Genomic DNA, 11,225 nt, shown 5'->3' on the forward strand with positions numbered 1-11,225 from the left:
ATATATATATTCCCACCTTCAGAAAGGTGATGACCCATGTGACCTAGATAATTAATCGCATCATTTCCAAACTGTCTTGTCTAGCAAAAATGATAGAATCCTTGGTAAATACAAATTTTTTAACTACGAAATATATACTAAATGCACACCTGTCAGGTTTCAGACCAAATTATTATGTTCTTAATTGTTTGGATAAAAAATAAACACTGTGCAGCCCTTTTTATTGACCTGTCGAAAGCCTTCGACCTAGTGGACAACAATAACTTATTCAGTAGGGTGACGAGACGTCCCCGTTTTCCAGGGACGGCCTGTCCCCGGCTGGAGCCCGCAAAGTGAAATAATATTTTACGTGGTAAGAAAGACTGGACAGCAGAGCCTACCGGTTGACGTCTAAATTGTGTTGTGCTTGTTTTGGCCAGAAGAGGGGGCGGCTCGCTATAGCATTCACTCTTCTTCTTCTACTAACTACTTGCTCACACTAGTTTTAGAGAAAACTGCTGTGGAAAACTATCAAGGGTCAAGTGAATCCACAACATCACCAAAAATGTATTTTCATGCCAGGTACAATCATACAATCGTTTGAGATACTAGCTAGTGATGTTATAATGTCACAATTTATTATATAGATAGATGCTCGAAAGGTTTAAAATAGGTTATGCTAGTTAATGTTAGCTATGTAGACTACGTTAGCTAGCTAGGTTAGCTAGCTACTGTCATGGTAGCTAGATTAAAAACTTTCACATGTAAACATGCAGTGGACGGGCTATTTTGAAAATATGATTATATTAAAGTAATGCACAATTAATTATGAAAATATTTACTTGTAGATTACAATTTTAATGGTTTGGCATTATAATTAGTGTGAAAATATATTTAGACATTTTCATGGATAACATTAGCATAATGTTTTCTGCTAGAGAGTGGAGAGGAAGGAGAGGAGGAAGACTGAATAGGAAGAAGAGTGAAGGAGATAGAGGAGGAAAGGTAAAGATATGATTACAGAGCCTGCCAATTTATTATTCCAAACAATGTTTTTGAGATAAAATACAAAAATGAGGCATGCAATGGGAATCTGTGAACGAAAGTATTTTATCTAATCGTGTACTGTTTATTATTAAAGATTGGAGAGGAATGAGAAGAGTGAGAAGGAAAAATTAAGAGAGTAAAAAGAGTGAAGCGAGGAGAGTGTAGAAGAGTGACGTGGAAAGGTAAAGCGAAGGAAAGGAAGAAAGAGGAAGACGAGTGAGGAAAAGAGGAGGATGAAGAACGGCAGTGGTAGAACATCAACAGACGAAAAAGCATTAAGTCTCTCTGATTGCCCATGTTGGTATGCCCTCTGTCATCACATTTTTCAAGAAGGTAGAGCCTTCCCAAGAAGAATATGATTTAGCTGTGCAGGAGGGTGTCTTTGCATACCCGCACTATGCGACACAATCATAGTTACAGATCTATGGACTGCACAGGACAACTGACAAGGAAGCTTTATGAGCCAAATTTGACATGTGCTAGGACAAAATGTGACACCATAGTGAGTAACGTGTTAGCACCATGGGCAACTACTTTGGTAACACAGGACCTAGACCAGGTTGAATTTGTGTCCCTGTCCATTGATGCGTCCAATCATGGACATGTAAAGTTGCTGCCAATAGTAGTCAGATATTGTAAATATATATGATGGCAGCACATCTGTGGAAACAAAACTGCTTGATTTTATTGAAAGTCCTGGTGGTCATCCCAAAATTTTACCTGGAAAACAAAGTTGTGGCATTCTCTGCCGACATCGAATAGCCCCCGTGATATGCAACTTTTCAGGGAAGTTAGGAACCAATATACACAGGCAGTTAGGAAAGCGACGGCTAGATTTTTTAAACAGAAATTTGCATCCTGTAGTACAAACTCAAAAAAGTTCTGGGACACTAAAGTCCATGGAGAATAAGGGCACCTCCTCCCAGCTGCCCACTGCACTGAGGCTAGGAAACACTCTCACCGATAAAACCACTATAATTGAGAATTTCAAAAAGCATTTCTCTACAGCTGGCCATGTTTCCACCTGGCTACCCCATACCCCGGTCAACTTGCCCAAACCCCCACCATTTCTCCTTCACCCAAATCTTCACCCAAATCTTTCTAAAATTATCTGCAAAAATTGTTCCAACCCCTATTACTAGCCTGTTCAACCGCTCTTTCGTATCGTCTGAGATCCCCAAAGATTGGAAATCTGCCGCAGTCATTCCCCTCTTCAATGAGGGAGACACTCTAGACCCAAACTGCTACAGACCTTTTTTTTACCTTTTTACCCTGCCTTTCTGAGGGCTTTGAAAGCCAAGTTAACAAACAGATTACCGACCATTTCGAATCCCACTTTACATTCTCCACTATGCAATCTGATTTCAGAGCTGGTCATGGGTGCACCTCAGCCACGCTCAAGGTCATAAACGATATCATAACTGCCATCGATAAGAGACATTACTGTGCAGCCGTCTTCATCGACCTGGCCAAGGCTTTCGACTCTGTCAATCACCACATTCTTATTGGCAGACTTAACCGCCGTGGTTTCTCAAATGACTGCCTAGCCTGGTTCACCAACTACTTCTCTGATAGAGTTCAGTGTGTAAAATCGGAGGGCCTGTTGTCCGGGCCTCTTGCAGTCTCTATGGGGGTGCCACAGGGTTCAATTCTCGGGCCGACTCTCTTCTCTGTATACATCAATGATGTCACTCTCGCTGCTGGTGATTCTCTGATCCACCTCTACGCAGACAACACCATTCTGTATACTTCTGGCCCTTCTTTGGACACTGTGTTAACTAACATCCAGAAGAGCTTCAATGCCATACAACACTCCTTCCGTGGCCTCCAACTGCTCTTAAATGCAAGTAAAACCAAATGCATGCTCTTCAACCGATCGCTGCCCACACCTGCCCTCCCGTCCAGCATCACTACTCTGGACAGTTCTGACTTAGAATATATGGACAACTATAAATACCTAGGTGTCTGGTTAGACTGTAAACTCTCCTTCCAGACTCACATTAAGCATCTCCAATCCAAAATTAAATCTAGAATCGGCTTCCTATTTTGCAACAAAGCCTCCTTCACTCATGCTCCCAAACATACCCTCGTAAAACTGACCATCCTACCGATCCTCGACTGTGGAGATGTCATTTACAAAATAGCCCCCAACACTCTACTCAACAAATTGAATGCAGTCTATCACAGTGCCATCTGTTTTGTCACCAAAGCCCCATATACTACCCACCACTGCGACCTGAACGCTCTGACCCTCGCTTCATACTCGTCGCCAAACCCACTGGCTCCAGGTCATCTGCAACTCTCTGATAGGTAAGGCCCCGCCTTATCTCAGCTCACTGGTCACGTTAGCAGCACCCACCCATAGCACGCGCTCCAGCAGGTATATCTCTCTAGTCACCCCCAAAGCCAATTACTACTGGCCGCCTTTCCTTCCAGTTCTCTGCTGCCAATGACTGGAATGATTTGCAAAAATCACTGAAGCTGCAGACTCTTACCTCCCTCACTAGATTTAAGCACCAGCTGTCAGAGCAGCTCACAGATCACTGCACCTGTACATAGCTTATCTGTAAATAGCCCATCCAACTACCTCATCCCCATACTGTATTTATTTTTGTATATCGCTCCTTTGCACCCCTGTATTTCTACTTGCACATTCATCTTCCACACATCAATCACTCTAGTGTCAAATTGGTATATTGTAATTACTTCGCCACCATGGCCTATTTTTTGCCTTACCTCCCTTTTCTTACCTCTTTTGCACACACTGTATATATATTTTCTTCAACTGTATTATTGACTGTATGTTTTGTTTATTCCATGTAAAACTCTGTGTTGTTGTATGTGTTGAACTGCTATGGTTTTTACTTGGCCAGGTTGCAGTTGTAAATGAGAACATGTACTCAACTTGCCTACCTGGCTAAATGAAGGTGAAACAAAATTTGCAAATCGTAGTCTGGCTTTTCTATGGCGGTTTTGGAGCGGTGGCTTCTTTCTTGCTGAGCGGCCTTTCAGGTTATGTCAATGTAGGACTTGTTTTACTGTGGGTATAGATACTTTTGGACCTGTTTCCTCCAGCATCTTCATAAGGTCCTTTTCTGTTGTTCTGGGATTGATTTTCACTTTTTGCACCAAAGTACAGTGCCTTGCGAAAGTATTCGGCCCCCTTGAACTTTGCGACCTTTTGCCACATTTCAGGCTTCAAACATAAATATATAAAACTGTATTTTTTGTGAAGAATCAACAACAAGTGGGACACAATCATGAAGTCGAACGACATTTATTGGATATTTCAAACTTTTTTAACAAATCAAAAACTGAAAAATTGGGCGTGCAAAATTATTCAGCCCCCTTAAGTTAATACTTTGTAGCGCCACCTTTTGCTGCGATTACAGCTGTAAATCGCTTGGGGTATGTCTCTATCAGTTTTGCACATCGAGAGACTGACATTTTTTCCCATTCCTCCTTGCAAAACAGCTCGAGCTCAGTGAGGTTGGATGGAGAGCATTTGTGAACAGCAGTTTTCAGTTCTTTCCACAGATTCTCGATTGGATTCAGGTCTGGACTTTGACTTGGCCATTCTAACACCTGGATATGTTTATTTTTAAACCATTCCATTGTAGATTTTGCTTTATGTTTTGGATCATTGTCTTGTTGGAAGACAAATCTCCGTCCCAGTCTCAGGTCTTTTGCAGACTCCATCAGGTTTTCTTCCAGAATGGTCCTGTATTTGGCTCCATCCATCTTCCCATCAATTTTAACCATCTTCACTGTCCCTGCTGAAGAAAAGCAGGCCCAAACCATGATGCTGCCACCACCATGTTTGACAGTGGGGATGGTGTGTTCAGCTGTGTTGCTTTTACGCCAAACATAACGTTTTGCATTGTTGCCAAAAAGTTCAATTTTGGTTTCATCTGACCAGAGCACCTTCTTCCACATGTTTGGTGTGTCTCCCAGGTGGCTTGTGGCAAACTTTAAACTACACTTTTTATGGATATCTTTAAGAAATGGCTTTCTTCTTGCCACTCTTCCATAAAGGCCAGATTTGTGCAATATACGACTGATTGTTGTCCTATGGACAGAGTCTCCCACCTCATCTGTAGATCTCTGCAGTTCATCCAGAGTGATCATGGGCCTCTTGGCTGCATCTCTGATCAGTCTTCTCCTTGTATGAGCTGAAAGTTTAGAGGGACGGCCAGGTCTTGGTAGATTTGCAGTGGTCTGATACTCCTTCCATTTCAATATTATCGCTTGCACAGTGCTCCTTGGGATGTTTAAGGCTTGGGAAATCTTTTTGTATCCAAATCCGGCTTTAAACTTCTTCACAACAGTATCTCGGACCTGCCTGGTGTGTTCCTTGTTCTTCATGATGCTCTCTGCGCTTTTAACGGACCTCTGAGACTATCACAGTGCAGGTGCATTTATACGGAGACTTGATTACACACAGGTCGATTGTATTTATCCTCATTAGTCATTTAGGTCAACATTGGATCATTCAGAGATCCTCACTGAACTTCTGGAGAGAGTTTGCTGCACTGAAAGTAAAGGGGCTGAATAATTTTGCACGCCCAATTTTTCAGTTTTGATTTGTTAAAAAAGTTTGAAATATCCAATAAATGTCGTTCCACTTCATGATTGTGTCCCACTTGTTGTTGATTCTTCACAAAAAAATACAGTTTTATATCTTTGTTTGAAGCCTGAAATGTGGCAAAAGGTCGCAAAGTTCAAGGGGGCCGAATACTTTCGCAAGGCACTGTAATTTCATCTCTAGGAGACAGAACGAGTCTCCTTCCTGAGTGGTATGATGGCTGCATGGTCCCATGGTGTTTATACTTGCATACTATTGTTTGTACGGATGAACGTGGTACCTTCAGGCGTTTGGAAATTGCTCCCAAGAATGAACCATACTTGTGGCGGTCTACAATTGTCTTGGCTGATTTCTTTTGATTAACCCATGATGTCAAGCAAAGAGCCAGTGAGATTGAAGGTAGGTCTTGAAATACATCCACAGGTACACCTCCGATTGACTCAAATTATGTCAATTAGCCTTTCAGACCCATCTAAAGCCATGACATCATTTTCTGGAATTTTCCAAGCTGTTTAAAGGCACAGTCAACTTAGTGTATGTAAACTTCCCATCCACTGGAATTGTGATACAGTGAATTATAAGTGAAATAATCTGTCGGTAAACAATTGTTAGAAAAATTACTTGTGTCATGCACAAAGTAGATGTCGTAACCGACTTGCCGGAACTATAGTTTGTTAAGAAGAAATTTGTGGAGTGGTTGAAAAAAAAGTTTTAATGACTCCAACCTAAGTGTATGTAAACTTCCGACTTCAACTGTAAATGATATGGTCATTATTTGAACTGGCTAGTCAGCTAAATTAACGAAGCTAGAAACTAACCAAAATACTGTTTAGAATGTTGCCTGGTTTTCAATGTTGACATACAGTACCAGTCAAAAGTTTGGACGAACCTACTCATTCAAGGGCTTTTCTTAATTTTCACTATTTTCTACATTGTAGAATGATAGTGAATATATAAACACTATGAAATAACACATGGAATCATATAGTAACCAAAAAAGTGTTAAGAAATTTAAATATTTTAGATTCTTCAAAGTAGCTACCCGTTGCCTTGATGACAGCTTTGCACACTCTTGGTATTCTCTCAACCAGGTTCATGAGGTGGAATTCATTTAAATTAACAGGTGTGCCTTGTTGAATTCCTTTCCTTCTTAATGCATTTGAGCCAATCCGTTGTGTTGTGACAAGGTAGGGCTGGTATACAAAAGATAGTACTGTTTGGTAAAAGACCAAGTCCATATTATGGCAAGAACAATTCAAATAAGCAAAGAGAAACAACAGTCCATTATTACTATCAGACATGAAGGTCAGTCAATTCAGAAAATTCAAGGCCTTTGGAAGTTTCTTCAAGTTCAGTCGTAAAAACCATCAAGCGCCATGATGGAGCTGGCTCTCATGAGGAAAGGAAGGAAAGGAAGACGCAGAGTTACCTCTTCTGCAGAGGATAAGTTCATTAGAGTTTACCAGCCTCAGAAATTGCAGCCCAAATAAATGCTTCAAAGAGTTCAAGTAACAGACACATCTCAACATCAACTGTTCAGAGAAGACTGTGTGAATCATGGCTTCTTGGTCGAATTGCTGCAAAGAAACCACTACTAAATGACACCAATAAGAAGAAGAGACTTGCTTGGGCCAAGAAACGCAAGCAATGGACATTAGACCGACCGGTGGAAATCTGTCCTTTTGTCTGATGAGTCCAAATGTCAGATTTGGTTCCAACCACTGTGTCTTTGTGAGACGTAGAGTAGGTAAACGGATGATCTCTGCATGTGTGGTTCCCACTGTGAAGCATGGAGGAGGAGGTGTGATGGCATGGGGGTGCTTTGCTGGTGACACGGTCTGTCATATATTTAGAATTCAAGGCACACTTAACCAGAATTGCTACTACAGCCTTCTGCAGTTATACACCATCCCACCTGGTTTGGGCTTAGTGGGTCTAGTGGGAATATTATTTGTTTTTCAACAGGACGATGACCCAACACAACTCCAGGTTGTGTAAGGGCTATCTATCCAAGAAGGAGAGTAATTGAGTGCTGCATCAGATGACCTGGCCTCCACAATCACCTGACCCTCAACCCAATTGAGATGGTTTGGGATTCGTTTTTTTATTTAACTTGTCAAGTCAGTTAAGAATAAATTCTTATTTACAATGACGGCCTACCACAGCCAAACCCGGACAACGCTGGGACAATTGTGCGCCGCCCTATGGGACTCCCAATCCCGGGCCGATGTGATACAGCCTGGACTTGAGCCAGGGTGTCTCTAGTGGCGCCTCAAGTACTGAGATGCAGCGCTGCGACATTCGGGAGCCCCAAACCAGCTTCACCTGGAATGCTTTTCCAACAGTCTTGAAGGAGATGGACCGCAGAGTGAAGGAAAAGCAGCCAACAAGTGCTCAGCATATGTGGGAACTCCTTCAAGACTGTTGGAAAAGCATTCAACTTGAAGCTGGTTGAGAGAATGCCAAGAGTCGGTGTGTCCAATCTTGACTGATACTATATACTACATTCATTTTTAAACTTATGGGTTAATTTGTGTGAAAATACACCAGTTATGCTATTTTAGACCACCTTGCTGCTGATGTCATGCTGCATGTCATTTTTGTGTTTATACTTTTTCACAACGACAATGACAAGGTTGATGTCGGACAACAATAGAATGTTCATGATGCCACTTCGACAACTGTATACAGAAATGTCGATAGCCGTAGTATACACTAGGCTTTAGTCTTGAAATCTTTGGTTGTTTAGTACACGTCTGCACTCACTCTGTTTAGCACATGGCCTCACATGTGAATCCTTAAAGAGATGGGTGGAGCTAAGGCTTAAGGGGGTGTGAACGATGCTGAACTTGTGCACACAAAGTAGAGCTCTACAGTAGATGTACCAAAACATTGAAGCATTTTTTTACCAAAAGCAGAAATGCTTTCCCATTGTTGCTCATCTGTAGTGTATGATACACCATTTCTAGCTCTGAGTCTCTACTTTTATCCAATGTAAAAAACACCATTTCAGATGTTGGTACATGGTACATTTTCCATCTCTTAGCTATCATACTCTAATGCCACTGATTTCAAAACTTGATCCTCCAGAAAGTATAGCTCCACCACAGAATACATAAAAAACAGCCGCGTTCGACAGGATTTCAGTCCACAGCCCTGCTCACCCCTAACTCCAACCTCAACCATTATCATAACCCTATCTCTGGGGTTAGGGTTAAGCCAAGATGGGAAACGAAGCTCGGTCACGTACACCGATTTGCAGAAGTTATATAGAATGAGCCATGACTAGAATGCAGTACATACATATAAAGTAGTTGAAACAGTATGTAAACATTATTAAAGTGACAGTGTTCAATAACTCTTTGTAAATAGTGCAGCAGTCTCTAAGGTGCAGGGTAGAGCACCGAATGGTAGCTGGCGAGAACAGTGACGAAGGTTCAGACTGTTTGTCAGTCTCTCTGTCCCAGTTTTGATGCACCTGTACTGTCTCCGCCTTCTAGATAGTAGGGTAGCAGGGTCAACAAGTCAGCTACAGTCAGAGACAGCGGAACGATTTTTGACAGATTTGCAGGAATATTTAGATATGTTTCTGCTTATAATATCCAACATTTTAGTAGGCTATTAGTCAACCTATCTATAATTAGATACATATAGCTTCTCTTCTGTCATTATATGTTGCCCTAGAAGACAAAATAAATCCTTGCTCACCAAAATAATGTCACAAAATCGATAGAATGAATGCTTTAGTGTAGTTGACATCTGTAAAGGTCTGTCATCTCTGCTTCTTTTGGGCAGCAAATTTCCAAGTGACATCAGTTTGACGGGTTGTGAAGGACCCAACATGTTTCGGATGGTTTTAGTTTGGCTTGGATGCATATTTTATGTGGTTGATATGCTATCAGCTTTTATGATGCTGATAAAGACAGATACTGTCTGTAGAGGTGCTAACTGCGCATTCACATTCTCCCAAGATGCTGAAAGAAAGAAATCATATTTCTCCACTCCTGTTCCTGAGTAAAAATGTAGCCCACATTTGGCATATCATTTTACTGCAAGAAATGCTTAATTCTGCAGGAGTTAATATTAAGGCTTTGTAAGAGGTTATGGACCTACAGTCAAGTGTCCAGATTTCAGTTTCCATTAAACCCATCAGAACACTAGGCCACAGTTCCCTTGACAGTCCTCGTTTTGGGACTGTCGAATTTGTATAGCCCCCACAATCATCACACATAACTTAGCTGGCACTGCTATCCTCCTCTTTTACCACTTCACCAAATCTTTCCCAAACATTACTTTTCTGGCATTCCCTTCTCTTTATTTTGGACTCTCTCGCAGCTTTTCTCGCATTGAATTAAACTCTGACATTGTCTATTTTGCCTCTGTTGATCAATGTTAACTTTTTCTGCCCATTCCCAAAAGCATTTGGCGATTTGGCGTGTAGGCGATTTGGCGTGTAGGCTATTTGGCGTGTAGGCTATTGGGTGTGTAGGCTATTTGGCGTGTAGGCGATTTGGCGTGTAGACTATTTGGCGTGTAGGCGATTTGGCGTGTAGGTGATTTGGCGTGTAGGCTATTTGGCGTGTAGGCTATTTGGCGTGTAGGCGATTAGGCGTGTAGGCGATTAGGCGTGTAGGCTATTTGGCGTGTAGGCTATTTGGCGTGTAGGCTATTTGGCGTGTGTACAGTAAAGCTCTAAAGCTGAAGTTTACGCACTAATGCCAGATATCCTAAAATGTAGCCTATAGATCTAAATTGCACAAGAATTATACATTTAAGTATTTTTTAAGGTATGGTTTGCTCTTTATTCATCCACACAATATTTCATGACCCTAAACCGGCCGGGCCCGCGGTTATAACATGGGGTCTGGTGTGGTGGAGTTTCCCCCCCCCCTACCTACACCATTTGGTGTCGGTCTGTCAGGAAGTCCAGGACACAGTTGCACAGGGAGGGGTTCAGACCCAGGGCCCTGAACATAGTGATGAGCTTGGAGAGCGCTCTGGTGTTGGATAACAGGCTGCATCACAATAGTTTCTCTGTACCATTGTCATTATCAATAAAACCCAACCTGAAAACCTGCAGTACAAATAAATGGACATTTAATCTACAATATTTTACATTAGGTATGTTTGAGGTCTAAAGCCTACTTTGGAACCAACAGCAGAACGAATCCAAATACATTTGTGTTTTAATTATATTTTTTATTGAACCTTTATTTAGCTAGGCAAGTTAGTTAAGAACAAATTCTTATTTACAATGACGGCCTACCCCGGCCAAACCCTAACCTGGACGACGCTGGGCCAATTGTGCGCCACCCTATGGGGCTCCCAATCACGACCGGTTGTGATACAACCTGGAATCAAACCAGAGTCTGTAGTGACACCTCTAGCACTGAGAAGAAATGCCTTAGACCGCTGTGCCACTCTGGAGCCCTGTCCTTCACATGATTTCTGTGTATTCTCTTCCTCTATACAATAATTTTTTATGTATACCTTAATTAACATGTATTATGCTAAATCATCATCGTTCTTCAAGTGCAGAAGTAGATACAAAGCCTTTATATTTGTTCTGTCTCACTATGTTTTTGTGATTACTTTTTGATGTCGATACCAGATG

The sequence above is a fragment of the Oncorhynchus mykiss genome, chromosome 4 (assembly GCF_057628025.1).
Source record: "Oncorhynchus mykiss isolate SJ-2025 chromosome 4, ASM5762802v1, whole genome shotgun sequence".
Lineage (NCBI taxonomy): Eukaryota > Metazoa > Chordata > Actinopteri > Salmoniformes > Salmonidae > Oncorhynchus > Oncorhynchus mykiss.